The sequence below is a fragment of the Equus quagga genome, chromosome 14, assembly GCF_021613505.1.
Source record: "Equus quagga isolate Etosha38 chromosome 14, UCLA_HA_Equagga_1.0, whole genome shotgun sequence".
NCBI lineage: Eukaryota > Metazoa > Chordata > Mammalia > Perissodactyla > Equidae > Equus > Equus quagga.
In genome coordinates, this window is record NC_060280.1 from 18,857,271 (window position 1) to 18,877,125 (window position 19,855).

At 43.4% G+C, this 19,855-nt stretch overlaps 1 pseudogene; it reads right to left on the minus strand.

The window, feature by feature from the left end:
* The window catches only part of LOC124252221 (60S ribosomal protein L17-like), a 31,781-nt pseudogene extending 13,807 nt beyond the window's left edge, over nucleotides 1-17,974 (minus strand).
* Nucleotides 17,975-19,855: the final 1,881 nt, after the last annotated feature.

The following is a 19,855-nucleotide window of genomic DNA, read 5'->3' on the forward strand; positions in this document are numbered from 1 at the left end:
TATTCCCAAATAAAAAAGCTATTTTTTGAATTCTTCCATTTCTCCTTCTGTTTATCTTAAGGTATTATTCATTGTGTTTCCCCCTTGCATTTTCTCCTGACTGAGTCTTCATTTCTCAAATAATTCTTTAAATTTATAATTCTCTAGTTCTGCCATCTTATTCCTTTGTTTTTCAAATTCTGATTTATGTTGTTCTTTAATCTCTTGTTTTGAAACAGAATGCTATATTTTGATCTCCTTTTTAAGCATGACTCTCTGGTGTGCTCTCATTGTCTGTAGGTTTATTATAATGCTGCTTATTCCTTTTCCTCATAGAAACTCTGACCTTGATACTTTTGTGTTGATTTTGTTGATATGAGTTTAGTTTTCCTGACTTTTGTTCAAATAGCTTTTTTAACTTCACAGAGCTCCCTCTTCCATTGTGCTCATGTAGTGTCAAAAAGTGGCAGTCTGCATTCTAAAATTAAAAGTTTATTTTTTAAAATAGTTTTCTGGGGCCGCCCCCAGAGCAGAGTGGTTACGTTGGAGCGCTCCGCTTCGGAGGCCCAGGATTTTGCCTGTTCAGACCCTGGGCGTGGACATGGCACTGTTCATCAAGCCATGCTGAGGTGGCGTCCCACATGCCACAACTAGAAGGACCCACAACAAAAAATACACAACTATGTACCAGGGGTCTTTGGCGAGAAAAAGGAAAAAAATAAATAAAATAGTTTTTTAAGATTTTCTGTATCTTTTCTCCTTTCCCGCTTTTATCTGAACCTTCTCTTTTTTTAATTTATTTTTTTTATCTCTATCTTAACTTTTATTCCTCTCCTAGAAGTTTCCCTCAATGTGGGGCACTGTCCTTAAATGGCACATAGGCTACTTGGTTTCAGAATTTCATGTTCAAAGAGTCTTGAGGGCACCTGTCCTTTTAGGCTTTACCCTGACGCCCTTTCTTCTCCTCCACTATTGCGATGGGCAAACACCGGCCAGGGTTAGCTCCTGCTCTGGAATTGACCCTTCGTGTTTTCCATCGTGTCTGACATTTCCTCATAATTTCTCGGGTCCATCAGACGCCCTGTGGCTTCCCTTCTGCTCTCTCCCACACACGTCTTGTAACACATGATGATTGTTAGCGCGTGCATTTTGTCACCTAGTTTTCTTGTGAGTGTTATCCCTAGGTCTTTAGTTTTAACCAGTTGCTTTGTTTTTTATATGGTGATTCAAGAAGATTCAAAAACTTATGCAGCCCCAGCAGTTAAGTTCGCACGTTTCCGCTTTGGCGGCCGGGTGTCCGCCAGTTCGGATCCCGGTGAGAACATGGCACTGCTTGTCAAGCCGTGCTGTGGCAGGCGTCCCACATATAAAGCAGAGGAAGATGGGCACGGATGTTAGCTCAGTGCCAATCTTCCTCAGCAAAAAGAGGAGGATTGGCAGCAGACGTTAGCTCAGGGCTAATCTTCCTCAAAAAAAAAAAAAAAAAAACTTATGCAGCCCACCTCCTGCCATCTTCCCAGAATTCCAATACGTGTCGTTTTTTTAAATCAGAGCAAGGGAAGGGAGCATTAGATATTCTGAAATATCTTTTACACTCCTTTTGGAATTTAACCACAGCGATATGAACTTGGACAAAATTAATTGGTTGAGACAAGGAAGAGCGCTCAATGCATTTGCACTAATAAGGTATGTGGCACTTTGCATGCTTCTTTTATGCGACATTTTTTATTGTGTGTTTTCCGTGTTTGGCACATAATCTTCCCAGTGATCTTTTTAATGGTTTCAGAATATTCCACTGAGTAGAGGTACCAAAATTTACTCAGCCTGTCCCTTATGGTTGGACACATGGGCTGTTTCCATTTTCCTGCTGCCTCAGATGATGCTGTCATAAATACTTTTGTGCATTTAGGGTTTTGTTTTTGTTTAATTATTTCCTTATGATGGAATCCCAAGGGTGAGATTACTGAGCCAAGGAACATCTCCCTGGCTCTGGCAATCTATAATCTGAAAATGTGTTTTGAAAATTATTTTTCTTATTATAGGGGAAAGGTTAAGACTCAGTTGTTGATGGTAAGGCTCACATGAGGGGGCTAGAACTGCTTCCCAGGATCTCTGCTACTCTCTCCTTTCTCCAAACCATCGGTCTTTCCTGTTCACTTTATTCAACTTTCATTTTTCATTCATTTAACCAACACGTGTCAAAGTCCTACTAAGTGTCAGACACTGTGAGTTTTCTCCCACACACTAGTGTGAACCCCACAAGTATGTGTGGTGTTCTGCTCAAGGACTGAGCCAACACACATGATGCAGAGGGGCCCAATCTAAGTGTGCACTGGCCTATACTCTGCTAGCATGAAGGGTGCTGTGGGTTGTCCTTACCTGACCCTTCCTGACATGTCTGAGACTGTTCAAGGAAACCTAGAATCTTCTGCCTGGAGAGCTCTGGTGTCAGCAATCCATCCACCTCCACAGGCAGGTTTAGCCCATTCTAGGACAACCTTGAGTAGAAAAGGCAGGACCTAAGCAACTTCAACTGTCTTCTGATATAGCTGCCCCAAAATAATCTTGTTATTTTTATCCAAAGAAACTGGTAAGGTAGAAATAACCCCCAGGATCTCCTAGTCACAACCTGCCAGCTATATTGATTCAGTCCCCACACCTGATTTTCAGACTCAGTTTCCCTGGCTTTCTTTCCATTGCTCTTGGAAAACTGAATCTTGCGCTGAACTCAAGTCCTCTTGGTTTGGGTTCTGGTTGTGGTTCTGAGTCCCTGTCTACCCTGGACAGCATCCTCCCACAGGGGGCTGGACCCTGCTCATCAACTCACAGCCACTGGTTGAGTTTGTGTGTTCAATGGCCTGAGTATTGAAAACCAAGATTCTATGCCTGTCTCTACTTTCCGCTCCATGGCTGCCCCCTGACGCTGGATGGAGTCCTGCAATCACAAGCCCTGCCTCGACCTGGCTAGAATTCACCACACCTTTACAGCCGTTGCCAGGGCCAGTTGACTCCCAGGACCCATCCCAGCTAGGCCACATTGCTGAGGAGCCTGCATAACTCGTGTCCAAGCCTGCTGAGTTAATAATCCTCTGAGTTAATAATCACTTCCTAACCACAATGTTTTACAGATGAGGAATCCAAGGGCCAGAGAGGAAAAGTGACTTTGCAAAAGTCAAATAGCAAGTTTGTGTCAGATCTAGGCCTAGAGCCCAAGATTCCTACTCCTAAGAGGACACGAGTAGGTGGAATACCAGAGAAGAGGTTTAGGAATAGACTCGAACGCGGAAGTCCAATGACAAGTCCTGAGGCCCCCAGGGTGCAGAAGGAGAGAAGGCCCCAGGATCTGAGAATAAGATGGGTTCCAGTTCTCAAGACAGGGGTGTGATGTCAGGAAAGTATGAGCAGCAAAGCTGACTTATGTGGAGCCCTAGACCATCAGAGTGGATCTAGTTAAATGCCTCTTGCGTCTCCAGAATGTCCCAGGGACCTGGAGCAGGGCTCGGCCTATACGTGCAGGTCAAGGGGTCACATGTATAGGCCAAGGCAAGAGAAAAGGTGGAAAATTGGGGAAGGACATAGGGGCCAGGAACCAGGTGAGGCCTGATACGTGTAGATGCTCAGGTGGCCCCCATGTCAGCCAGGACCTTTCTGCATCATGAGAGAAAGGCAACATTTGCTCAAAATACACATTACCGTGGCCTGTGGAAGTCTATAGCTTTCTCTGCGATTTCTGTAAATACTCAGGACGTATCCCGATTTCTCAGACGTAATGTTCTCTGAGTACAGTCTTTGTTCAGCACCATATCAATCCAGGCACAAATTTAGCCCTTTCATGGAAAAAAAATTTTAGACACATCATGTATGAGATTAGTAGATTTTGCTGAAAATAGTAGGGGGGTGGGTGTCACAGGGAAGGAGTCCTGTCATTCACTGTACAGCAGACAACCTACAAATCCTCATTGTGCATTCCTGCTCTCCTCAGCCCTTGTTAGCCACCCCCTTGTGGTGCTTTCCTCTTTTGGCCCCAACGCGGCACCATCTTTCACCGCACCCACCCTCACCCACTCCTCTGGTTCCTCTGTCTTCCTTCTCCCTTCTCTGTCCTCTCTTCTTTCCTCTCCCCACCATGTCTGCAAAGTCAGAAACAGATTCCTTTCCTTATCTCCTGCAGAGAGGCTGGGTGCGGGGTGAGGAGGCGCATTCTTGTACCCCTATTTCTTCTTTACCAAACTCTTTTTCCAAACAAAGACACTTCCCTCCCATAGAGGCATTCTACTGCCAGATGTTAAAGTAATTCCAAATTTTTTCCACCTCAATACACACGTATAAACAAAAAGTATGCAGAATTATTCTGATGCATAGTTCATGCCAGACCAAGCACTATGATTGTCCTATTTAAAATGGACTGATAAGAAAGTTTAGAACATCCTGTCTGATTCAAATTATGCCCTTGGCCATGAAAGCTCGGTTGAATCCGAGAACCGAGCCTAGGAAAACTCAATTTGTCTTATGCCCCTTGAAGGCATCTGACAAACTGCCACAACAGGAAAGTCACCCGAAGCGGGGTGCTACTATTTTTAGGTGAGCCAATGGCAACCAGAAAGTTCCAAGGTTTTTCAAACCTGCGTGGACTCTGAGTATTCTCAGGCTGCAAACTTTGGGCTGAAATGTGATATCAATCTGGGTACAAAAAATTGTGCAATGGGTATTTCATATGATCAAACCAGGTGACCAGGTGAGCAATGAAGCTTCAAGATATGAGGCTTGTTAGAGTTGGTACCTAGTGGTAGTTTATTATTCTCAAAGATTATGTGGGTCAGGAATTCGGAAAGGGCGTAGTAAGGACAGTTTTTTCCACAATGTCTGGAGCCTCAGTTGGGAAGTCTGAACGGCTAGGGGTTACTCAATGTGGGTACTGGAATTATTTGAAGGCTCTGTCACTCACGTGTTTAATGCTGGAACATCTGCATGTGACCTCCCCATCTGGGCTTTCTCAGAGTATGGTGGTTAGGTTCTGTGGTAAGAGGCCTCCAAGATGGCCCCCAATGACCCCTACCTCCTGGTATTCGCAGCCTTGTGCAATCCCGTCCCCTTGAGTAACTTGCTTCTAACCCATAAAATATGGCAACATTGATGAGATATTTCTTCCATGATTAGCTTACAAAAGATTGTGACTTTTGTCTTATTATCAGACTCTCTCTCTCTCTTGCCAGCTTTGAGGAAGCAAACTGCCACTTTGGAGAGGCCCCATGGCAAGGAATTGAGGGTTATCCTGGCCAACAGCCAATGAGGAACCAAAGACTTCAGTCCAGCAATCCTTGAAGAATTGATTGTAACCTTATGAGAGATCCTGCAGCAAAGGAGCGAGCCAAGTCAGGGTCAAATTCCTCACTCAGAAAAACCATGAAATAGATAATAAATGTGTGTTGTTTTAAACTGCTAAGTTTTGGGGTGGTTTGTTACATGGCACTACATATCTAATACAGCTTCCGAGAGTGAGCAGCCCACAAAAACCAGGCAGAAATTGTATCACTTTTTGTGACCTAGGCTCCATCACATAGCATCACTTCCCCCGAAGTCACAAGCCTGCCCAGATGCCAGGAGATGGAACATAGATGCCGTCTCTCAGAAGGAGGAATGTCAAAGTGCCATCATAGGAACAGCATGCGGGAGGAGCGATGGTGTTCTGACCATCTTTGGAAAATACAGTCTGCTACATGGCTCTTTGGCCTTGTCCCATAGGAGGGCCTGATCTGCTCACGTGCACATTTTAAGAAGATTTATATTGCTTTGCTATTTTGAAATGGAGGTTTTGTTTGTGCTCCTCCTGAAATGTCTCTTCTACTTTTAAGAAACGCTCAAACAACATCTCAGCATGTCCCAAGATAAATGGAAATTGGCTCTCCCGCAACCAGGGAGACCTCAAAACCGTAATTTCCAAGAATGTGACCCACTATTTGAAGCACAAGCTTCTCTCCACTTAAGAATGACTCCTAATGAATTACGACATTGCCCTGGCTACATGTACTGAAATATTCCAGCATTGCCCCACACTCCATGCCACTTGAGCAGAAACAGGACAGTGACTGAGGAGGATGTGGTGGGGAGAACTGAGGAACGCTTGAGCCGGGCTGGCTGCAGTGCTGCTTCCAGCACCCCTAGGACTCACAGAACCTCTGAGCAAGAAGGCGTGTCGGAGATCGAGCAATTCAACGTACACTAGTAATGATAGTAGCTACATTTGTTAAAACTTGACTGTAATAGCAAGCTCTTTACAGCTGAATGAAGTAAATACTGGTATCCTGATGTAATTCAAATAGGTCAGACTTCACCAGTTTGTAAACTCATGCTTCTACTTAGTGCCCCAATCACTGTAGCTTAAGCCCCATCCCACTTCTCTTCCGGAAACCCAGGCTTTTACCAAGGTCCCCTAGGGAGCACTTATATGGCCTACCCATTTCTCCTGCACCTTCCACCTCAGCCAGCTGCCTGGCTCCACATGCGAGACCCCTGGGTCTGAACATCTGCCTCCCCTAAGTCCTCTGCTCTGCTCCAACGTGAGCTCTACAGAGCCTTCCCCCGTATTGTCATTGGAATCACACAGACTTGGAGAGAAGATAAGAGAATTTCAACAGAGAGAAACTTAAAACTCAGTATTTTGCTCAGATTTCCCAGGCCCCAGTGTGACGTCTACACTCCTCTCTGCTGCCGCCGTGGGGCAAGGGCCAGGCTGCCCGCCACAGTGGGAATATTCTCGATTCCCCAAATCCTCGAGGTCCGGATAGAGGAGGCGGTTATTTCCCCACACTCCAATCTAACGCCCACTCCTGCATTCTTATTTCCTGCTTTAGGATTGATCTTGTTCCCAGAGGCAAGAGAAGTGAAGTGTCCCTTTCAGAGAAAGCTTCCAAGTTCTGAATGGTCTCAGAACAAGCGTTCTGACCAAAGGACACCATGTGTGTGAGAGAGCCCAACCAACGTGGAGCCCCATCCAGCCCAGTTACGTTCCTTTCCACGTTCTCTCCCAACAGGAGTTTATGACCAGGGCGGTGTAGTCTTCCAGACGTCTTCAACGTCTCAGTTCTTGAGCCTCTATGATTGATTGGTTGAAAATGACTCACCCATCTTCTAAAGGCAGTAATAAACAGATAGCAGTCTAAATCCATACTTAGGAAATAACACTGCTCCAAAAGAAACCATTTGGAGAGATTAATTCTGCCTAATATCATGACAACTTTTTATACAACTTTGCCAAGGATTTTAGTTTCTTGGAGCCATAGCCTATCAGACCTTCCCCGTTCCAGAGTAAGATTTTTGCTCTACATTTGCATAAGGTCCATAGGAGGCTTTTCCTAGGCATTTCCTCTTTTAGGAGGCATAAAACTGTTTACAAATTTTAAGTGACCGTTCTTTTTCAGTCTCTGCTTATCAAGAAATCTTTGGGTCCAGTCTCAGCCAAGTTCACCTTGTACCCACTTTATGGACAGAGTAAACCAAGGTTCTATGAAATCCAACAACTTGCCTGGATTCCATCATTAGGAAGTGGGAAAGCTGAAATTGGGAACACTGGCTGTGTTGAGAGCTCTGATTCTCGCCCCTCTACCAGGCACACTTGGTCTAAAAGGAAATGTTATGTATCACAAAAACACGCTGTGTGAAGACGAGCCAAGCATGCGACAAATCGGTCCCATTCAGTTTGGGATTACAAGCAGGACAAACAATAGCGCAGCCTTCAAAATGAACTTCCGTTTCCAGGATGAGAAGGAAACGTGGGGACATAAACTCTTAGGAGACACCTGCAGTGAGCAGGGACCCATGCCAAAGAAAGGACTCAAAGAAGAGCCTGAACATAGAGGACTTAAAGGAGGACGCTACATTCATTCTCCTATGCCACACTCTTTCGCCAAATGCAGCCTTTGTGGCTGGCTTTGTGCTAAGCAACAGGCATATGACAATGAACCAGTTGGAGACCTGCCCTCTTAGGCGTCACAATCTGGTAGAAGGGTCAAACAAGTAAATATAGAACTTGCATTCCTCTGATTCATTTGAAAGGGACATCCTGATTAAAATATCTATGACAACTCTGAGAGCATTTGTGCCCAAGGACAGCAGGTGGGAGGGCGAGGTCCTGGACTGGTTGTCATTTCCTTTGTCCACCAACTCTGTCACACCTGGAGCAGCATCCCTGGGGCCAGCCCTGGGATCCTCCAGACCTCTGGAGCAGCTTACCTCCTGTAGTCATTTTACCCTGGACTGTTTTGGCCTTTGAGGTACAATGCATGACTATGACCATTGTCAACAGGCAATGACACAGAGCAACCATCCTCTTTGGCAAAGGCCAACTGAGCAAATGCTTAACTCAGAAGCCTGTTATAGTTTTTGTGAAAACAAATTACATCAGTTCTTACCCAGGAGTCTCCCAACCAGGCTAAAGAGTGTTTTCTTTTGTGAGTGTGTTTGCGTCAGCTGCGCTCCTACCTCATAGAACATGTGGGAACGCTGCAAAAGTCTCGACATCTCAGTGCTTCGTCAGGCCGTCAAGTAGAGGCCCTTGGAAACCCCACTTGGCAAGGAGGTAGACATTCTGAGAAGGCTCTGCCTGCCAAGCCCTGTTCTGTGGTTGTATTCACAAGGTCAGTCAAGGTCATGGGCTCCCAGGGGAGTAGACATTTACTGAGTGACTTCCATGGGCCAGGTGCTGGGCCCGAGATTCCACTTACCTTAGCTCATGTAACTAACCCATGTGTGCTCAGCCCCACGCCATCACCCTGGACCCACCCCAAGGCCAGCACTAGACAAATCCGTCTCTAAAACAATAATGAGTAATATACATTTTACCACTGATTCCATGGGGACACAGAAGGGATATTTACATTGCAAACCACTACTAAATCTTAATCCAACATCCATTTGTCTTCTTCCTCTCCCTCTGCAGTCTCCGCAACTTCCCTGTAGCAGAGTCTTCCTCTCTCCTCCCTCCCTCTCTCTCCTTCTCTTTCTCTCCTCCTTCTTCCCTCCCTCCCCATACACACAGCTTCTTAAAAATCTCCTCAACTTCTCCCCCTCACTTGCCAAACCCCACACACAAAAGCCTAACAGCCCAAAGGCATAAACATCCTATTATTCTTCAGACAGGATCCTTGTGAGTCTCACTTTGTCTCACTCATTCATTTAACAAACAGTTGTCAAGTGCCCAGCACTGTTCTGAGTGCAGGGGATTAGCAGCAAACATGATAGACAAAAAATATCTACCCTGTGTGGTTTCCGTAATCCTTAGAGCAACCCATTTTTCCATACGAGAAAACTGAGGTTCAGGGTCCATTGATCCCACAGAGTCAGACACATGGAGCCCAGGGACAAAACTCAGCCCAGAAAAAGCAGCTGACAAGACCTATGCAGGGTTTCAGGGGCCCAGCCAGCCCCCTGGGCTTTGTGGTGACACTGGGTGCCTCGAGCCTGGAGAGCTAGATGTGGGTGTCACGGTACAAGAACAGCGGTTGGAAACAAGTCAGTCTGGGTTCAAGTTCCAGCTCAACTATTTACTTGGACTAGTTACTTAAATCTCTTGAGGATCCTTTTTCTCATCTGTAAAATGCGGATAGAAAGTGAACTTTCCTCATAGGCTATGATATATGCACACACACTCTCACTCATAAAATCCTCAAAACAACCCTACATTGTGCTGGGCACCACATCTGTGTCTAGCACATGGTGTCTAACACACAGTAAGCTCTATAACTATCAGTCATTATTTATTTACTCATTTTCTTTTGTTATTATTATTAGGTAGAAAATTTGGACTACTTATTAGTAGACCCCCATAATTTGTCAGCCCAGCATCCTTTTTCTTCTTCAGGGAACAGGTTCTCTCACAATCACTTCCCCACCCATTCCCAACCTCCTGACCAACCACCTCTACCCACGAGGGTTTCATGGAAGCCACCATGTTAGTACAATATGACCCCTCTCCCAAAATTGAACCAAGCTGAACTAATTCTTCCCCAGGAAATTTGCAACCAGAACAGAAAACAGCTATCAGTCTCTCTCTGGGTAGCTAAAGCTGTTACTACTAGCAGCCATGTTTCTAGCCACATAACTGAGCTGTAGCGAGGATCAGTATGCAATAAGAACAAAGAATGAAACTGATAGACAGAGAGAAGCAGAAATCGCATATGGAGAGCTATGCCAGCATTTGAGAGCCTGGTTCCACTTCATTCCTCAGGGCCAACCTCAGTCTTGTCCTCGAGTTCCAGGAGACAATTCTGTAAATAATTTCCGTGTTTTTCTCAAGCGACTTTGATTTGTGATTCTATTCTTTGCAATTATTAAGAGTCTTAACTAAATAGAGGTCTAATTCAGCAGACTTGGCCCTGACATATGGGTCACACGGGACTCTAAAGGCTCCTCTCTGAGGAAAATCCAATTTCCCCTTAATAGTCAGGATCAAATATCCCCAGCTGGTTTAGTAACCCCCTTCTTTTCCTGTTGATTCATTGGCATGAGGAACCCAAAGTGGCCGGGTGGCAGTCTTCACTTCCAGTTTAATGGTACCATTGAGGTGTTCCCTGGTGGAAGCATTCCTCCCTTGGGAAATAAGACTTCTAGACCAGCAGAGCCTAAAATGGTGGAGATAGGATGCAAAAAATACGCTAGTGGATCACTAAACATATTAGTCAGAGGAACCACTCCCATTTCTACCCCTTGATTCCTGGACTAGTAAAAACTTGCTATGGGAGAAATACCAACATATATTGGTCACTAATTTAGAGCATATATTATATCCTGGAAGACATTGCCCCAGCTCTGCAAGGTGTTTCCATCCAGCTGGCACTGTAACTAAGTCTTCAAAAGGTCATACCACCACTTTATCAGGCCAGCTGCTTCAAGGTGATGGGCAGCATTGCAATACCAGTGAATTCCATGAGCATGAGCCCATTGTCCCACTCCATTTGCAGTGAGTTCCCTAGTCAGAAGCAATCCTCTGTGAAATACCATGTGAATAAAACATTCTGTAAATCCCTAGATGGTGGTTTTAGTAGAAGTACTGTAAATAGGGAAGGCAATTTTGTATCCAGAGTGTCTATTTCATTGAGAACAAAGTTCTGTCCCTTCCATGATGGAAGTGATCTTTTGTAACCAACCTTCCAGCAGGCGGCTGGTTGGTACTCTGAAGGAGTGGTGCCATGTTGAATGCTCAGTGTTGGTCTCTGCTGTTGGCAGGCTGGACATTCAGCAGTGGTGACTGGAAGTCCATGTTGCTGAGCCCATGAATAATCTCCATGGACCACTTTGTTTGGTTTCATTGGACTAAGACAGGAGTGGCTGAGGAAAGAAGCTAACAGATGTTCATGAACAGGTCATCTCATCCACCTGCTTATTAAAATCCTCTTCTGATGAGATTTCTGTTTGGTGAGCATTCACATGGGATACATGACATTAACACTCGGGTCATTTTCAAAGAGTTCTACCCACGACCTCTTTCTCAGACCTTCTTGTCACCAATTTTCCAGTCATGATCCTTCCAAGTCTTGACCATCCAAACAAACCATTAGCCACTACCCCTGAGTCAATATAGATCCATACTTGTACTACCACTGGGAGGATTTTCCTTCTCTCCCACCTTTCAAAGCCACCCTTGATGGTGGGACTGCAGTGCTATAACCATCCACTTTGGGGCAGTGCCAACATACGGTACAGACCCATTTTTAAACCAGGCCTGATATTTTTCCTCCTCAGCCAACTTGTCGTAGGGAACTTCCCAAGAGGCAACAGATTCAGAGGGGGAAGAGGCAACGTGTTAGGAGCATGTGCCATAGGCATCTGTGCCATTTGCTTGTGCAACTTATTTGTGCCTTCAAGACTTGCTTGAGCCTGATATCTTATATACCACTTCCATTTAATGACAGAATGCTATTGTGAATGCCCAATTTTATGGCTTGGAGACTCAGACAGCATTCAATTCATGATGGGCAACTTAGGTTGAATGGTAACTTGGTGACACATGGTCAAGCATTCCGTCTCTATTAAGGCCCAGTTACAGCCTAGAAACTTGCTCCAGAGAATAGTCGTCTTCAGAGGATGGTAAAGCTTTCCTCCCAAATCTTAAGGGTCTAGGCTGTGATTCACCTAGAGCCTGCTAAAGTCTCCATACAGTGTCCCCAGCTGCCACAGGCGCTTCAAGTACCATAGGATGTGCTGCGTTATACAACCCAGGTGGTAGAGGAGTTTGCATTGCAACCTGGACCTGATGCAAAGTCTTCTCTTGTTTGGAGTCTCACTCAAAACTGGAAGTTTTTCAGGTTTCTCAGTAAATCAGTGGGAGTTGCATATCCAAATGAGTAACATGTTGCCTCCAAGACCTACAGAGACCCAATAGGTATTGTACCTCTTTTCTTGGGGTGGGGTGGGGTGTGGGAGTGGGGGAGGAGACAGATGCAGCAACTTTTTCTTCATTTTTAAAAAGCTATCTCACTGTGACCCAGAACCCTGGACCTCTAGAAATTTTACCAAGATGGCAAGCCCCTGTATCTTTGTTTTTATTTATTTTATTTGTATTTTGAATTTGTTTCCCATCCTCTGCATGAATCTGTCTTCCCAGTGTACCTAGAGTAATTGGTACTTCCTGCTTACCAGGAAACATGATAGCATCAGCATGATATCATCAATCTAATGATGGATGATTCAGAATGGAAAGGCAATCAAGTGCCATTGGAACAAGATTATGACATAGGGCTGGAGAGTTGATATACCCCTGAGGTAGGACAGGGAAGGTATATTGCTGGCCCTGCCAACTGAAAGCAAACTGCTTCTGATGGTCTTTACCAACAAGTACAGAGAAAAAAAGCATGCAGATCAACAGCTGCATACCAGGTGTGTTGAATTGTTCCAACAATGAAACTACATCTATAACCACCATCTGCTTAGATTTACAGTAGTCACTGTCTTTCTTCAAGATGCATCTTTCATAAGGTTGGTATTATTATACACATTTACAGATGAAAAGATGAAAGCCACAAAAATGTTCACACATTATTAAGGAGAAGAGCTGAGATTTAAATCCAGCATCCATTACGCTTTATCATTATCCTACCACAGTCTTTGTACCATGATCACTCCCATTTGGACCAGACACTCACCTTTGATCTAAGTCATGTAAAGACTACCAAACTCTTCAGAAACTCCAAGAGAATTAGGTATCAGAAAAGAAATGCTATTTCCAGATGATGTGGAGGAAGCCTGATAGGGTAATAGATATTGATTACACAAACCTTGTCTTTATCAAGCTTTATCTGCATTTCCCCACAGTGTTTCAGATAACTAAGCATCTAATTACGGTATAGTGTGGTTAAGTGCAATAAGAAGAAGAATTAGTCCTGTAAGAGCATATAGGAGGTACACAACTCAAGTGTGGGAGTCAGGGAAGTTTCCTCAGAGGAAGTGATACTTGAACTGAGATGTAAAGCATCAGTAGGAGTTAGACAAAGTAGGGCAGGAGAAAGGGTGGGGCAAGGAGAAGAAACTAATAGAGGGAGCAGCAATCGTCAAGGCCCTGAGATGACAGACAGCACATTGGATTCATTCAGCAAGTGTGGGCCTTAGAATGTAGAGAAGGGAAGGACAAGAGATGAGGCTGAAGGCTAAGCATGGGCTAAATCATGAAAGAACTTGTAAACTTCGTTAGGGAGTTTGTATTTTATCCTGAGGACACTAGGGAGTCATTGAAGTGTTTTAAGCAGGGGGTAGCATGACAGTTTCACATTTTAGAAATATTACTAAAGCTACAGAGTGAAGCCTGGAGAATGGGAAGCTGCTGCAGTAGTTGAAAGACAGGACGATGGCCTCACTAGGGCTGTGAGAAAGGGAGTGGAGAGAAGTGGATAGATTGGAGACACAATTGATAGGCTGACAGATGTGAAAGGGAAGAGTCATGGATTACATCCAGAAATTGGGCAGTTGTGTGCAAATTAAGGGGCCATTCTCTGCAAATAGGGAATACGGGTTTAGGGGATAAAATGTTATAGACCATCTAAGGAGTCCTGTCTGAAAAGTCGAAGGAGTCTGGAGCGTATGTGAAAAAGATTTAGACTGAGCTTAAGATGCAGGAACCGTTCCGCATATAGTGATCACTGGAGCTCAGGAAGAACGTATAGAGTGAGAAGATGAGAGGGAAACGAGATAATAATGGTGAAATCCCAGCGAGGAATTCAATAGAAACGGGTGGGAGGGGAGGTGGGGGATCCATGTCAACCGAAGTTCTGGGGGAAAAAAATCCCACAAAAAGGGAATTTACTTTTGAGCATGGATATTCAGGATTATGTGTCCAAATTAACACAGATAATCATAACAGTTAACATTTATTGGACAGTTAATATGTACTAGATACATTTCTAAAAGTTTTACATTTATTGTGTCCTTCAATCCTCACAATAATATCCAAATTTTATAGATGAGAAAAGTAAAGCATAGAGATTTAGTAATAGGCCAAGTCACATAGGCATTAGAACAGAGTTGGGATTTTTGTTTTGATATATAATTGACATATAACTTTTTTTTTAAAGATTTTCTTTTTTTTTTCCCCCAAAGCCCACCAGTACATAGTTGTATATTCTTCGTTGTGGGTCCTTCTAGTTGTGGCATGTGGGACGCTGCCTCAGCGTGGTTTGACGAGCAGTGCCATGTCCGCACCCAGTATTCGAACCAACGAAACACTGGGCCGCCTGCAGCGGAGCGCACGAACTTAACCACTCGGCCACGGGGCCAGTCCCTTGACATATAACTTTATATTAGTTTCAGGTGTACAACGTAATGATTCAATACTTTTATATACTGCTAAATAATCACCACAGTAAGTCTGGTTAACATCCATCACCACGTATAGTTACAAAATATTTTTCTTGTGATGAGAGTTTTTAAGATTTACTCTCTTAGCAACTTTCAGATACACAATACAGTATTATTAACTACAGTCATCAGGTTGTACATTACATCCCCAGAATTTATTTGTTCTATAACTGGTAGTTTGTGCTTTGTAACACCCTTTATCCATTTTGCCCACTCCCCAACCTCCCACCTCTGGCAACCACCAGTCTGTTCTCTGTATCCATGAGCTCAAGGGTTTTTTTATTGTTGTTGTTTAGATTCCACATAAAAGTGAGATCATACAGTATTTGTCTTTCTTCGTCTGACTTATTTCACCTAACATAATGTCCTCAAGTTCTATCCCTGTTGTCGGAAATGACAAGATTTCCTTCTTTTTTATGGCTGAATATTTCATTTCATCAATGAAATATGTCATTATTTCATTTCAGTGAAATCATGTTTAATTTCATTCATAATATTCCACATCTTTCTTTTTGTTTGTTTGCTTTCACTTTTACTTGCATTTATTTTATGCTTGATGTATTCCCAGGCCATAAGTTTTTGTTTCTTCAGTTTCTTCTGGGATATCCCTTTCTTCTCTGCAACCTCCTCTTCCGGTCTAGGAACGATCTGCTCTTTTTCAGGAAAGACCATCTCAGTGTGGCAGGGCCGGCTCACGTAGGGGTTAGTCCTCCCAGGAGCTCTGTAGGTTCTGCGCCGCATCTTGGGGGCTTTGTTCACCTGGATGTGCTCACTAACCAGAGAATCTACATCCAAGCCCTTAAGTTCAGCATTACTCTGCATTTTTCAGCATGTGCAGCAAAAATTCAGCACTTTTTTTGGGCCATTGACCCTATGTCCAGCCCCACTGCTTGGCCTGGGCGCGCCTACCAACTCCATCATTGTGATGACAGAATGGCACATGCTGCTTCTTTCAAGTGACATCCTTCAGATACTTGGGGGCTTTTCAGATATGCACACCCTTGATGGCCTGGGAAGTTTCACAGTGTTCTTAATATGAATATGAAGATTTGAATCTCTTGATTTGCATGATTTTGTAGGGTTTTCTGGGTCAAGTGAGTAGGGAGCCCTTTTCAGAGATCACCTCAGGCTGCTTACGGGCAGAGCAAGAGCACACCACATCTTCTTTATCCATTCATCCATCGATAGACACTTAAGTTGCTTCCATGTCTTGGCTACTGTGAATAATGCCGCAATGAACATGGAGGTTTGTATATCTTTTTGAGTTAGTATTTTCGTTTTCTTTGGATAAATATCCAGAAGTGGAATTTCAGGATCATATGGTATCTCTACTTTTAATTTTTTGTGGAGCCTCCATACTGTTTTCCATAACAGCTGATCCAATTTACATTCCCAGCAACAGTGCCCAAGGGTTCCCTTTTCTCCATGTCCTCCCCAACTATTGTTATTTCTTGTCTGCAGAGTTGGGATTTGAACCCGTGCTTCTCATTCTAGAGTTTTTCATGTAACGTTGCCTCCCATGAGAACCAAATTAGTATGTATTTTACAAGTTTCTTTATAAAGTCATAAAATTAAAACTTTGTTGCTACAGGAATCTTCTCTCTGGAGCTGGGTCTTTTCAACAGAGGAATATTTTTATATACGCTTTGAGATACGCTAGGAAGTGTAGCAAGGCTGCTGAAAATGTTATCATGTGCCAGTTTCAACCTCTCCTGGATCTCAAAGTGATTTTCAACCTCAAATAAAACAAAAACATGAACCAAAAAAGATGATACTTCAAAAGAACCAATCTTTAAATAACTGAAACTTGAGGCAAGAACTCAAAGAAGATTTTGCTACACAAAACTTGAGGAGTGCCCTACATTGAAGCCCAGCAACATCATTTTCAACGTCTTCCATGTCTCTTAGATTAAATAACTAATCATAGACAAAAAGTTATATGCAAATTTTAAAACATCTGAAGTAGAAGATTAGACTGTATCAACGAAATACTATTTTCTGATATTTCAGAATGCAAAAAGCAGGCTGGGAGAGGTAGTTTGGGTGTGAAAATATTGACATTTCCCTGCGTTCCAATGGTTTATGAAGATAAAAAACTTGAAGTCAGCATTGTCCTGATTTTTCTATAAGGCAATGTCACTGCTCAGGCCCCACTTGAACAGCCCCTAGAAGGACTTTTATAATAGAAAACTAATATACATTTGTATATGCAGAAAGGAAATTTTGAAAGAAGAGGCACACTCTGAGAATTGTGATTCTCTTAGGGATGGCAGTAGAGACAGAGCTGATAGTAGAGACGGGGGAACATACATGCTTCTATTGTTTGCATATAATTTCAACACATGTATTGTAACAACAGTGTCCAGTTGGGAATAACAACAATGACAAAACAAAAACAAAAAACAGTGGTTTATACCACTGGTTCTCAAATTTGGCTACACGTTGAAACCACCTACAGAATTTCAAAAATTGCTGAGGCTTAGGTCCCGTCACCAGAAATTCCTACTCAATTGGTAGTACACAGGGTGATTTAAACAGTGGAAAGTAATTCTCCACAGTGATTCTAATGGGCAGCCAAGTTTGAGAGCCAGTGTTCTGGTGTAGAGTAGGAAAGGCTTTTTCCCCACATAACACAAAATCCAGAAGTGGGGAGACTGGAACCAGTACAGTAGCCAAAGGATGTCATTAACGGATCAGGCTCCTTCGACCCTTCTGCTCCACCATTCTTAGCTTACAGCTTTCCTTCCCTTGGTAGCAAGATGGCTGCTATCTCTAGGCGTTGTATCTAAGCTCCATGCTGGAAGAAGGCAGAAGGGCAAAAAGACTTCTCACAAATCTTCGCCTTTCTATTCAGAAATGGAAGCCCACCACAGGGACTTCTAGGAACTTCTCATTAAACAGAACTATATTTCATGGCCACCTCCAGTTGTAATGAGGTCTGGGAATTTGTGTATGTTGCTTTCCAGCCTCCATAGTAAAAGAAGACAAGGGAGAAAGTGGTTAGAATAGTTATTGAGTGAGCCAACCTACAGCATCTGCAAAGCATGAATGTACTACTTCTGTAATTTTTTTTAATGTAAATATAGTCGTATAAAGACTGTAAGGAAATGACATACCTGGGAGCAATTTCACTATAACCTGGCGGGTCCACCATGCCATTTTCCACTCATATAACCTGGTCCAAACCCCAAACCTCTCTGCTGCTTTCTCTGAGGCTACATTAATTAGTTAATACAGCACCCTTTTCAAGACCCAAAGTTTCACTCCAGTAGAAAAGCAGCAGTCATTAGCCTAAGCCTGGTGAGTGGGATAACCACAAAATCCTCCCCAAAGTCCTGGCCTGCTTTTGCCTGATAGTCTCCAAAATAAATTTAATTTCTCCGCTGACCTGAAGTTCACATTCAACTATTTACTGCCAAGGGTTTGAATTACTGCAAATATGTCCCTTGGGTTTATCCCAGTTGAATTAATAATCAGACCCCCCTCCACAATCTCTTGTTTGGCAGTTACTCTTCTCCCAACCTCCCTCCTAAACTGAAGACTCATGATTTCCAACTGCTTGCTGGACAGGAACATCTCGATGTCCCACAGCTAATCAAACTCAGTGTGTCATCGTGATTTCATGATGTTTCCCCTCCAAACTCCTGCATTCCCCATCTCAGTATATGGTCAAGTCCAGTGACCCAGTCGTTCAAACTGCAAATCTCAAAACTGTACTCAAATCTTCTCTTTTCTTTGTTTCATATATCCAATCAGTCAAAATCCTGTCGATTCTACCACATATATACTCTCTAATCTGCCTCTCCTCCTCTAATTCAGGCCCAACTCACCTTCCACCTGGATTACATAACAAACCACTCCAATGTCCTGAGGGTAGCAAAGCTTGCACCTTCAAGAAATGGAAACAAAAGCCAGTGCAGTTGAAGATAAAGAGCAAGGAGAAGAATGTCAGAAGATGAGGTCAGAAAGGTAGGCTGGGTCCAAATCCTATAGGGCTCTGTAAGTCATGTTAAAGAGTAAGATTTATATATATACATAATTGTGATGGTAAGCCATTGCAGGGCTTGCAACAAAAGGGTACCAATTTAATGTGCTCCATCTCATTCACCCTTCACACTGGCCCCAAATCAGTTTTGTAAAACATAGATCAAATTATACTGAAAAACCTAGAGTACCCACTATCCCAATCTAATCATGATTTTCTCATCATCAGACAAATTCCAATAAATGGACGTCCTACAATAGACCTGACCAGTACTCCTCAAAACGGTTAAGGTTATCAAAAAGAGGAAAGTCTGAGAAACTGTCACAGCCAAGAGGAGTCTAAGGAGGCATGATAATTAAATGTAATGTGGTGTCCTGGATGGGACCCTGAAACAGAAAAAGGGCATTACGTAAACACTAAGGAGATCTGAATAAACTATGAACTTTAGGTAATAATAATAATGTATCAATATAGATTCATGAATTGTAATAAATATACCATTTTAATGTAAGATGTTAATAATAGGGGAAACCATGTGGGGCTATGTGGGAACTCTCTGTACTACCTGCCCAGTTTTTCTGTACATCTAAAATGTTCTAAAAAGTAAAGCGTATTAACTCAAAAGGAAAAAACCCTACAGTAAGTCTCTAGTTCCGAAAGAACAAAGGCTAAATTTGGAAGCACAACATGTGCTTAAGGCATTTTTCCAAGCCAATTTCTTGTACTCCCCACACCCCAAATTGCACCACAGCTACACCGAATGTTTAACTTTTCCCCAGACATTCCAAATCCATTTGTGCCTCTGAGTCTTTGCACATGCTGTTCCCTCTGCCTGGAATGCCATGCTCTGCCCTCTCGGCTTAGCTAACTCTTCAATGATTAAACTCAAATGCTTCTCCCAGCTCCCAATTCACCTCCCTTGTAACATTCCACGGTTCTTGGAACACTCACACATTCTCTGCCACAACAAACTCTAGAAGAGCAAGCTGTCCAGACCAACCATGTCTCCTTCACTCCTGAGGTCTGAGCAGCTCCCCAAACCATCTCCAT